Source organism: Sturnira hondurensis, unplaced genomic scaffold (assembly GCF_014824575.4).
Source record: "Sturnira hondurensis isolate 20B ecotype Veracruz unplaced genomic scaffold, ASM1482457v3 Scaffold0012927, whole genome shotgun sequence".
In the NCBI taxonomy this organism is placed as follows: Eukaryota; Metazoa; Chordata; class Mammalia; order Chiroptera; family Phyllostomidae; genus Sturnira; species Sturnira hondurensis.
This window is the reverse complement of record NW_028085558.1, coordinates 22,023-34,621: the sequence shown is the minus strand read 5'-3', so window position 1 is coordinate 34,621 and position 12,599 is coordinate 22,023. Positions and strand designations below refer to the sequence as shown.

Genomic DNA, 12,599 nt, shown 5'->3' with positions numbered 1-12,599 from the left:
GGAGCACCCAAATATATAAAGAAAATCTTAGAGGACTTCAAGAAAGATATTGACAGCAACAATATTACAGGAGGGGATTTTAACACCCCACTGTCAAAAATGGGCAGATCTTCCAAACAAAATATCATCAAAGATATCATGGAATACAACAATGTCCAAGAAAAAAATGGACATAAATTATATGTATAAAGCCCTTCATCCCAAAGAAGCTACATACACATTCTTTTCAAATGCACATGGAACATTTTTAAAGACAGACTACATGATAGGACACAAAGCAAGCCTCAAAAAACTCAAGAAAATTGGAATTATACCAAAAATTTTCTCTGACCACAAGAAACTGAAACTAGAGACCAACCCTAAAAGAAAAAAAACCAAACACTCAAAATCATTGAGATTGAATAGCATGCTATTAAACAACCAATGGGTCAAGAATGAAATTAGGGAAATAATCAAAAAGTTTCTGGAAACAAATGAAAATGAACTCATAACAAACCAAAACTTATGGGACACAAGGAAGGCAGTCCTGAGAGGGAAGTTCATAGCAATATGGGCTTACCTAAAGAAGATGGAAACATTTCAAACAAACAACCTAACCCTACACCTAAAAGAACTCAAAGAACAATAACAAAGACAGCTCAGAGCAAGCAGAAGGAAGCAAATAATCAAGATCAGAGCTGAATTAAATGACAGAGAGACTAAAAGTACAATTCTAAGGATCAATGAATCCAGGATCTGGTTCTTTGAAAAGATACACAAAATCGACAAACCTTTAAGCAGGCTCATCAAGAAAAAAAGAGAGAGGGGTCAAACACACACAATCAGAAATGAAAGAGGAGAGATTACAACTGACACCACAGAAATAGAAGGGATTGTAAGAAATTACTATGAGGAACTGTATGCCAAGGAATTTGAAAACCTTGGTGAAATGGACAAATTTATAGAAAAATATAATCTTCCAAAATTCAATGAAGAAGAAGCAGAAAGCTTGAACAGACCAATAACAGCAGATGGAACTGAAGCAGTAATAAAAAAATTACTGACTGACACACAAAAGCCTTGGAACACATGGTTTCACAGGAGAATGCTAAAAAGCATTTAAGGAAGAGCTAACCCCTATCCTTCACAGACTATTCAAAAAAATCTAAAATGATGGAAGGCTCCTAATTTTTTTTTTTTATGAAGACAGCATCATCCTAATTCCAAAACCAGATAAAGATACAACAAATAAACTTGAGGCCAATATCACTGATGAACCTAGACACTAAAATCCTCAACAAAATATTGGGAAACTGCATCCAACAATACATTTAAAAGTTCATACACCATGACCAAGTGGGATTTATCCCAGGGATGCAAGGATGGTTCAATAGTCGCAAATCAGTAAATATAATACATCACATAAACAAAAGCAAAAAAATCACATGATCTTCTCAATACATGTGGAAAAGGCTTTTGATAAGGTACAACACCCATTTATGATAAAAACACTCAGAAAAGTGGGAGTAGAGGGAGCATTCTTCAATGTAATAAAGGACAGATATGAGAGACATACAGCCAACATCATACTCAATGGGCAAAAACTAAAAGCTTTTCCACTAAGTTCAGGAACAGGACAAGGTTGTCCACTTTCACCACTTCTATTCAATATAATATTGGAAGTTTTAGCCACAGTGATCAGACAAGAAAAGGAAATAAAAGGCATCCAAATTGGAAAGGAGGAAACAAAACCGTCACTGTTTGCAGATGACATGATAGTGTACATGGAAAATCCTATAGACTCTACCAAAAAAACTGCTCAAACTAATAAATGAATTTGGAAAAACAGCAGGATACCCAGGCAATATCTAGAAATCAAAGGCATTTTTGTATACCAACAATGAAACAGCAGAGCAGAAATCAAGAAATAAATCCCAGCCCTGGCTGGTGTAGCTTGGTGGATTGAGCACGGGCCTGCGAACCAGAGGATCGCGGTTCGATTCCCAGTCAGGGCACATGCCTGGGTTGTAGTCCAGTTCCCTGCAGGCCAACTCCCAGCAGGGGACGCACAAAAGGCATTGATGTTTCTCTCCCTCTCTCCTTCCCCTCTAAAGATAAATAAATAAAATAAAATCTTTACAAAATAATTTAAAAAAAGAAAGAAATCCCATTTGATACAGCAAAAATAATTAAATGAAATACATAGGAATAAACCTAACCAAGAAAGTAAAAGACCTGTATGCAGAAAACTACACAACACTGAAGAAAGAAATCAAAGAAGACACAAAGAAATAAAAACATATACCATGTTCATGCATTGGAAGAATTAACACCATCAAAATGTCCATACTACCCATAGCAATTCACAGATTCAATGCAATACCTATTAAAGTACCAATGGCATAATTCACAGACATAGAACAAACACTTCAAAAACTTTTATGGAACCATAAGCAACCCTGAATAGCAGCTGCAATTTTGAGAAAGAAGAAGAAAGTAGGATGGATCACAATACCTGATACCAAACTGCATTATAAGGCCACTGTAATCAAAACAGCCTGGTACTGGCATAAAAACAGGCACATAGACCAATAGAATGGAACAGAGAGCCCAGAAATAGACCCAACTCTCTATGGGCAATTAATATTCGACAAAGGGGGCAGTAACATAAAATGGACTTAAAATAGCCCCTTCAACAAATGGTGTTGGGAGAACTGGACAGCTACGTGCAAAAAAAATGAAACCCAAGGACAAACTTGCACCATACACCAAAATAAACTCAAGATGGATAAAATACTTAAAGATAAGCCATGACTCCATGAAAGTCCTAGAGGAGAACATTGTCTGGAAAAATCTCAGATATTTTACATAGCAACATTTTCACTGATATGTCTCCTAGAGCCAGGGACATTAAGGAAAGAATAAACAAATGGTATCTCATCAAAATTTAAACCTTTTTCACAGCTAAAGAAAACAGTATTAAAATAAAAAGAGAACCAAATGTATGGGAAAACATTTTCCAATGATACCTCAGACAAGGGTTTCATCTCCAAAATATACAAAGAACTTAGACAACTTCAGTCTAAGAAGACAAGCAACCCAATTAAAAAAAATGGGCAAAGGACTTGAACAGACACTTCTCCAAGGAGGACATACAGAGGATCCAGAGACACATGAAAAGATGCTCAATATCTCTAGCTATCAGAGAGACGCAAATTAAAACCACAATGAGATACCACTTTACACCGGTCAGAATGGCTGTCATAAACAAAGCAACAAACAACAAATGTTGGAGAGGTCGTGGGGAAAAGGGGACCCCAGTTCACTGTTGGTGGGATTGCAGACTGGCACAACCACTATGGAATACAGTATGGAATTTTCTCAGAAAACTACAAATGAATCTGCCTTTTGACCCAGCAATTCCACTACTAGGATTATATCCTAAGAACCCTGAAACACCAATCCAAAAGAACCTATGCACCCCAATGTTCATAGCAGCTCAATTTACAATAGCCAAGAGTTGGAAGCAGCCTAGGTGCCCATCAGTAAATGAATGGATTCAAAAACTATGGTACATTTTCAGAATGGAGTTCTGTGCAGCAGAAAGAAAGAAGGAGCTCCTATCCTTTGCAACAGCATGGATGGAACTGGAAAGCATTATGCCGAGTGAAATAAGCCAAGCGGTGAAAGAGAAATGACATATGATATCCCCTTTAACAGGAACAAAAACAACAAAACAAACAAGCAAGCAAAATGTAACCAAAGACACTGAAATAAAGAGCAGACTGAGAGTAGCCAGAGAGGAGAGGGGAGGGAATTTCAGGGTGAAAGGGGTAGGATTTATAGGAACACGTATAAAGTATACATGAACAAAAACTTAGGGGAGTGGAAATGGGTGGGAGGTGGGGAGCACTTGGGGGGGGCTGGGGTGTGAGTAAAAGACAGAAAACTGTACTTGAACAACAATTAAAATAAATAAATTTAAATTAAAACAGATGAGTAAGGAATATAATCAATAATATTTTAATAACTATGTATGGTGTCAGATGGGTACAAGGTTTATTGGGATGTTCATTTAATAAGTTATATAACATCTAATCGCTGGTGTGTACACCCAAAATTAATATAATATTGTATGTCAACAGTAATTGAAAAATACCTGCCCTGGCTGGTATAGCTCAGTGGATTGAGCACAGGCCTGCAAACCAGAGGATCGCAGTTCAATTCCCAGTCAGGCCACATGCCTGGGTTGCAGGCAGATTCCCTGCAGGCCAACTCCCAGCAGGGGATGCATGAAAGGCAACCATACATTGATGTTTCTCTCCCTCTCTCCTTCCCCTCTAAAGATAAATAAATAAATAAAATCTTTTAAAACAGAAAAGAAAAATACCAAATGATTTTTAAATACAGTATTTAGAACTTGCTGTTATCACTTTTTAGTTATGTTCTTTGGCACCTCTCTGTATGTTTAATCTTTAGCCTGGGCTGTTCATCTATAACAGTGATTTTCAATCTCATGAAGGAGAAAAAGCAAATCTTGTGCTGAAGCCTCAGATTTAATAGCTTCTTGTGTGACACTACATAATCATCTAATATAAGGTTAGCGGGTTCAAATCTCTTTGTGCCAATCTATAGGTATTTCTTGAACACCTGCTACATGTGCCATCACTCTATTATGGGGATACAGAAAAAGTATATGGGTCCACCCTCAAAGATATAATCATTGGATCCATGTTTTCTCCACATCCAGAATACATTTGTGGATTTGGAGAACAAAAGACTCACTTACCTTGTATTTGTTAGATGTATCAACAAATTGGCCATCAGATTTCTTCATTTTATTTAAGTGCAGACTCTGCAAAATGCCCAGAAATGGACCACTGGGAAAATTATTTAAAGGGATTGGCCATCCTTTTATGATGCTCCTGGCATCTTATCATGGCTGTGTTCCTATGGCCACCTTATGCAGTCTCTACTCAGAATGTGTATCTTCTAGAGGCTGGTGCATAAAGGAAACAAAGTGGAGGCTACCTCTTCCATTCCATAGGCTACCCTATGGAACTGGCTTCACCAGAGATGAGTGGGGGGATTTAGAGTTTTCAGAAGTACTATCCATTCCTTCCTGTAGTCTCTCTTTAATGGGGTCTGGGAAGAAGTGAATCCTATGGTACAGAGGCTGATTCTAATTCTGTCCAAAAAATAAGCTGGACACTTCTAACTCTAACTAATAACTCAGAGAACACTAGAGCTTGTAGGAATTAATCACTTCTCTTTGGGGCTTCATTTATTGGAAGAATGAGTTGTAGGCGTGTAGATTCCTTAAATAAGCATGTTGTTCCCAGTAGAAGTCCCCACTGCCTTGAACCTTCACTTGACCCTTCCCTTGACCAAAGGTTGTATATGTTTACTTTTGACTTTCGATTGCTTTAACAAGAGGCTCCAAGCCTCACTTATTCCATGAAATTATTCTCCCTTATTTCTCCTCTCCAGCTATTTATAATGTATTTATTAAGCACCTTATGTTTACTGCTTACCTCTCCATTTCATCTTTAATATTCCAAGAGTCCTTGATGTCTGTCCCATACCTTATGGCTCCTTATTACATATGGCCCACACTATTTATTGTTTGTCTTGTGTTATTGTCTTATCTATCTCATTAAAAGCACAAAATATGTATTTTTCTACTCTCCGAGGCCTCAGAGACCCCAGGGCTGAATTCATTATACACTAGGAACTAAAAAAAAATATTTAGCAGGCTGATTACAACCTCCAGTACCTAGAAAAGCAACAGTTCCCAGACTGGCAGGACTCCCTCAGACAGAAGAACACAACAGATACTCTTGATCCAGTCAGACTAATTATTTTGGTCAACATTCAGCAGCAGTTATTAAGCAATTTGGCTAAAACCCACAGCTTCCCCATCACATCTTGCTGAACTGGATCACTACACAGATCTGATATCACTGTTAGTATTAGCTGATCACTAACACATGTGCCATTTGTTTTGCCCTCAAAACTCCATTTTTGCTGTCATGTAGACAATTTCAATAAGCACAGGCAAGTAGTGATTTCATAATCATCTAATTCTATACTCTAACGGGGGACATCAACCAGTTGGGAGAGGAATAAACAAGCAATCATCAAGATATTCAACAGTAAAACAACAGAGTAGAGGTAGTAAGGTTGTGGCTTTTTTAAATTAAGATTTTACTGATTTTTCTTTAGAGGGGAAGGGAAGGAGAGAAGGAGAGAAATATCAATGTATGGTTGCCTCTCATGAGTCCCCTGCTGGGAACAGACCTGCAACCCAGGCATGTGCCCTGACTGGGAATCAAACTGCGATCATGTGGTTCATAGGCCCACACTCAATCCACTGGCTTTTAATATCATGGCTGTGATTTGGGGCTGTTGGCACCCATAAGAAATGTATGTTCAACAAATGTTTTCAGTTCAGATAAGTTGAAAGAAGTCTTCAAGTTGTCCTTTGCAATTTATATTAGCTTTTTCCATGGAGTCAATCTCAAATATTTTCTTGCCTAGAGGTGCATAAATGAACACACCAGATTCATATCTTCAAAGAGAGTGCATACCACTCACCAAACAGAAACTATTCCTTTGAAATAGGGTTTCTGAGGAACATTGCTCTTCTGGAATAGAGCAGATCCTCATATTCTCCTATGTGTTCAGACATTTGTGGTTATATAGAACTATGGTTTTCTCCATCAAATAGGTACATTCTCTGGAAGGGTTAGCACACAAATATGTAAAACCATTAGTAATAACCCAAAACAAACAAACAAACCACAATGTGCCAGAAATGCTGTGTTATTCGGAGCTGAGAGAAGACAGATCTCAGCTGTGTGTGGCTTATCTTTGCTGACTTGCTTAAGAGAAGAAGGCTTATCATTTATTGAGCTCCTGTGTAGTAAATCTAGCCTCATATAATTTTAACCATAAATTTTAATTTTTATTTTGATGTTAACAACAACCCCATGAGGTAGTATTATTCATCACCATTTTACAGATGAGGAAACTGAGGCTCAATTTGGGAAGTAGCAAAGCTGGGATTGGAACACAATTCTGAGTGGCTCAAAAAATGCTTGATCCACCATCCCATGGTGCTACAGGGAAGGACTGACAGGTCTGTCAGAGGTCAGGTGTTAATCCTCAAAAATTTAGATAAGATAGGAAAAAGTGAACAGGTGTCCTTGTAATCCTGCAGATAGGCGATATCAGGAGTTCAGGCAAGAAAACTACAGAAGGATTGGGGCTTAAGAAAAAAAATGTGTATACCAGCACCCACTAGACCATCTGTTGCACTGCTGCCACTGGCATGAAGTCTGTGCAGTTCAACAAAGGGTCCCTCATATGGATTTTTGGCTTAGGTCAAGAACCAGCTCCTGTCCAGATATGACCCTCAGAAGGAGGCAGGACTCTGCAGCTGGATCGAGAGGCTCGTGGACCTGTCTATTGGTCCTGACTTCTAGAAGGGTCTGAAGGATGGAATTATCCTGTGCACAATCATGAATAATCTGCAACTCGGCTTGGTCCCCCAAACCAACTGCTCCATGCAAAACTGGCACCAGCTAGAAAACCTCTCCACCTTCATCAAGGCCATGGTCAGCTAGGTCATGAACTCTGTGGATCTGTTCAAGGCCAATGACCTGTTTGAGAGTGGAAACATGACACAGGTGCAAGTGTCTCTTTTGGCTCTGGCAGGGAGGGCCAAGACAAAGCAGCTGCAAAGTGGTGTGGACATTGGCATCAAGAACTCAGAAAAGCAGGAGCAGAACTTTGATGACACTACCATGAAGGCAGGTTGGTGCATCATAAGGCTCCAGATAGGCACCAAAAAGTGTGCCAGCCAATCAGGCATGATTGCATATGACACAAGAAGGCACCTGTTCAACCCCAAGAACCATATCCTGCCACCCGTGAACCACTCAACAACCAGCCTCCAAAAGGGTACCAACAAGGGTATCAGCCAGGTGGGATGGTTCCTGGTACTCAGCGGCACATCTACGACACCAAGTTGGAACTGACAAGTATCACAACTCCTTCAGGTTTCTACAGATGGGCTGCATGCATGGAGTCTATGAAAGCATTCAGGTCTTTGGCTTGGGCTGGCAGATATATGACATCAAGTACTAGCCACAGGGTCTAGTGGCCAAAAGGGCTTCTAGATCGGCAGGTGACCACCCCACTCCCCTACTACCAAGAGAAGGCAGTCAGGCTACTGAGGCACCACCTTCTGGGTTGTCTCCCCATATCATCAGCCAACCTGGGATTTTAGGGTTTTCTGTGTTTTTATCTTGTTCTTCTATGTCTTCAAGTGCTTCGAGCCGAGAGTCTGTGAAAGCCAGATCCGGATGCATGTTGGGTGAGGGTCCATACCAGGGCACATCCAGATAGCAAATCTCCTAGCAGGCTTTGGGCCAAGCTGCAGGGTGGAAGAAGAAATCTTCAGAGAGGGAAAATGACCCCAGATGGCTTCTGGATGCTTCTGCCCCTCTTCCCTTTTCTCTGCTGATCAGTTTGGGGTTCCTGTACCCACAGAAGTTTCAGGCAGTTTTAGCAAAACCAAAGTAATTTTTTAGGGGGAAATGGGATGTGGATGGTGGAGGGGGGTGCTGGAAATAAAGTTGTTTGGGGGAGGGCCAGGCCATAGTCCCCAGATATTTAGGCATCATGAGGGATTGGATTTCCCCAGGACCTGCCCAGGGGCTCAGTGAGGAAACTGAGGCCCAGACAGGACAATGGAGTTATGAGTGATTAAAGCAAAGCCAGACTCCTGTTCCATATTAGTCTCCTCTTCCCCATCAAGTACTGAACAGGGACCTCCACCAGCAAGCCCTCCCTGGGACCACCCCCACCTAGAATCTCTGGGACCAAAATATAATGTGATATACCAACTGTGGACCAAAGGCAATAAAAACCTTTTTTTTTAAGAAAAAGAATTTGAATACCAATGAGTAAGAATCCAAGCAAAGGTTTTGGTGTTAAACAGAATCAAGTTCCCTGGGTGTAAGAAAGATCCCTAGTATTGAGCCAGCCTGTTGTCTTGCCTTATCTCTTGTTTGTTACTCAACTAAGAGATAACCTCTAGCAAGCTTCACTGGGACATTTCAAAGTGATTATCAGGATTCCAGGAAGAAGTAGATACTATAATTGAAAGTGTTAACAGGAGAGTTGAGTGAATGGTACATGTGAAGGACGTAGGCAGGATTTAATGGAAATAACAATGGATGGTGAAGCAACTAACACAAAAGTGTTATCAAAGGGAAAAGAAAGAATGGTAATATTGGAACCCTGTAAGACCTGGAGCCATGGAATAGCGGTTTCCCAACAGAAACTAAGATGGTAGAGAAATGTGGCCATTGCCAAATATACAGCCAAGGTAGGAGGGCATGAGAGAAATAAATAGCCTGTGTTTTTTATCCTCCTGCTCTTCTATGTCTTGCCTATACCTAGAAGCGGCCAAATACAACTAGAAGACAAAGAGAAAGGAAGCTTAGACAGTGCTGTCCATAAAGGTTAGACTCCCAAGGCAGAGAGATCTGGTGAAGGTAGTGTATAGATCTTCAGGGCAAACAAGAATAGCCATCTCATTTCATAATAACATGTTGATGACTCTAATAACCTGTCTCAATTTCCCCAGATCAAGAAAAATCATCACCTGAATCTGGAAAGGCAGAAATTGCAGCACATTTTTTGAAAGGATAAGTGTTTTTCTACTCTTCTAGACTTAGCATTCTATGAGTCTAGCAGTGTAGACCCATACTTTTGTATTAACAGGCTTCATAACAATGAAAATGAAATAATTCTGTAGAACATTTGCTCAGTAAAATTTGATAAAACTTTGTTTACTCTAATAATTTGAAAAGTTGACTTCTGAACATGACATATTTTCTGAAATAATTAAATATATATACATACTTGAATTTAAAAAGTCTGTGCAAGAGGTTGGGAATCTACCTTTTACTGACCCATCTAAATTTCTGGTCTTTCTTGTCATCTCTTTGCTACTTATCCAACATTCAACCTGCTTCTGACACATTAAAAAAGAGATATTCCCTATAAAAAGTATACTTCATGCACAAAGAAAGCTCAAATCTGGAAAATTATTGAATTCATACCAATTGTATGTAAATGATTATTAATACTCCAGTAAAACAACTGTCTCAGTAGTGAGTATGAGGAAGAGAAGATACAGTTCCCTAACTGAAGCAATAACATGACATGTGATAATGACAAAACAGAATTAAGACTGTATGACCTGCTTATTTTTGACCATGCTGCTTTCAGGAAACGTGGTGCTGAGGAAACTGCTCTGCTCTCTTGACCAAAATTCAGTATCATTTCTCATTCAAAGCTTTCAATACAGAAAGCCATGCCAGGCTTCCCAGGTTCTAGTTTGCTCTGAAAAATCCTAAGGCCTGGCATGATTCCATATTGTGAGTGGTTCAGCTGCCAGACAACTAAGCCTCATCATGGTAAATTTCAGTACTCAGGAAAGGTAGAGTTGCAACATCCCCCATCTCTTCATGCTTGATCGCTTTGGTTTCAGCTTGCATCCATTAAAGCACTGATCCTTTTGAGAGGGATAATACTGAACTGTCATCAGCAACATATACCTGAGTATAAAGGAAATCTATGAGAGCATTGCTGATGGGGCTAAGAGGATGAACAAAGAGCCAGACTTTGGCAGCATGTTTGGCTTCTCTCTCTGTGGAGTTTATCAAACAGTAGCTGAGAGTAATGTGCCTGACTCTATCCCTTCTTTTCTTTTTGAACAGGGCCACCCTGGAAAAAAAGGGGGCCCACATGGCCTGAATGGCTATAATGGAACTCAAGGAGCTGTTGGATTTCCAGGCCCTGATGGCTATCCTGGGGTTCCCGGACCACCTGTATGCTGCCAGATCTTTGTACATTATTTCAAATGGTTTTGTTTCTCTCTAAGTGTGTCATTAGTATGCTCTCTGGATATCTCATTAAGCATCTAATTTAGGAGTCTATACTGGCAGAACCATAACACTAAAAGTCTAAAGAATAATATAGAATAATAACATGTGTAATGCAGAAGGGTATACACATGTTATACTAGTTAGGGTTATTTTTAATGATATTTTAGAGTTGGCAAGATTATTAAAACACTAGTAAATTTCAGAGCAAAGTATATACTTGTGCTATTTGATATGTTCACACATCAGACAATATTGGGAAATGCAGTATTACATACTGCATTTAATTCCATTTTTATTTAATTAATTCTACTTTTATTTAATTCTATTTATCCAGTTTGGAATCAAATGTTTGTATCTAGGGACTTCTAATAGGTTTCATGTCCTTGTAAGGCTGTTTTTGTAAGTGGTTGGAAAGACAAAAATAACACATTTCAAAGTCATTCTCAACTTCACTTAAAATAATCTAAGCTAAGAGGGGTACTTATGTAATATATTAAGCTATAAATCACACTATTAGATCCAAAGCTATGCTAATTGACCGGCGTTTTACTGAAAGATCAATACCATCATCTTCAGTAATCAAGTTGTGAGTATGGGTATATATGTCAGAAAGTGAGATATACATATGAAGCACAAGCCCCAAATTGTCATAAAGGACCTTGACATCTAAAAACCAAACCAATATGCAGCAGGCAGCTGTTTGAGTAACAAAGGCCTTTAAACACCATGATGGCAACGGGATAGGAGAGCAAATCACATATGAGTTAGGAAAGTGAATATCCAGGAAATAAAGGAAATGCTACCCCCAACATGAAGAAATCTTGAGGTAATGAATATCTGAGTCAAAGGACAAGGGTAAAAGTTAATCCTGCCCCTTAACCTCCCCCTAAGCCTAAAGGGGAACTTGGACGTGTATTTTACTAACTGGAACCTTACTAACCCTGCTGAATCCTGAGTGGATAGTATCTGACACTTCTTTGATGAAAGTCGTGGCCATAAGAATAAGGAGAAATGGAAAGTATTGGGAGAGAAACAGGTTTGTGCTTCTGGGGTCACATTGTTCTTTTAATATATCTATAATTTTTTAGCTCAAAAAATTAATTCTTTAATCAATGCTTCAGTCCCCAAAGTTTAGCTTTACTTCCCCTTAAGTATAGGGACATTGACTTTCCCCCAAGAGGACAACATCTAGCTGATATTAGCTGGCATCTGCCACTAACAGAGTAAAATTCTGCTTGGTAGATGGGTTGGGCATACTTTGTACTGCTTTCTCTGTTAGTAACACACCCTGGACTCTTAGGTGTGGAAGATGTCTACTAGCAGCACAAGATGAAAATAGTTTTGTAGATATCTCTTAGATCAGGAGTTGGCACAGTGACTCATGTGACCCTTGACCTGTAGCTTGTTTTTACATTTTTAAAGATTATTTTAAAAGAAGAGATAAAGATTATGGGACAGAGCCTACATATGGCCTGCACAGCCTAAATTATTTACAATCTGGCTCTTTATAGAAAAAGCTCACTGCTCTGAATAGATTAAAATCTCCTCCTTTCTAATCTCTTTACAGACTTCTGACTGGAAGGAGTGGTCACACAACTTTGCAACACAGCACCCATTCAGGGAAGTGTTTGGCCCTTCGCACAAGTTCTGCCATAG

At 39.3% G+C, this 12,599-nt stretch overlaps 1 pseudogene; it reads left to right on the top strand.

Annotated features, from left to right (window-relative positions):
• Window positions 1-8,391, top strand: part of LOC118997263 (calponin-2-like) — a 31,900-nt pseudogene extending 23,509 nt beyond the window's left edge.
• The last annotated feature ends 4,208 nt before the right edge of the window (window positions 8,392-12,599 follow it).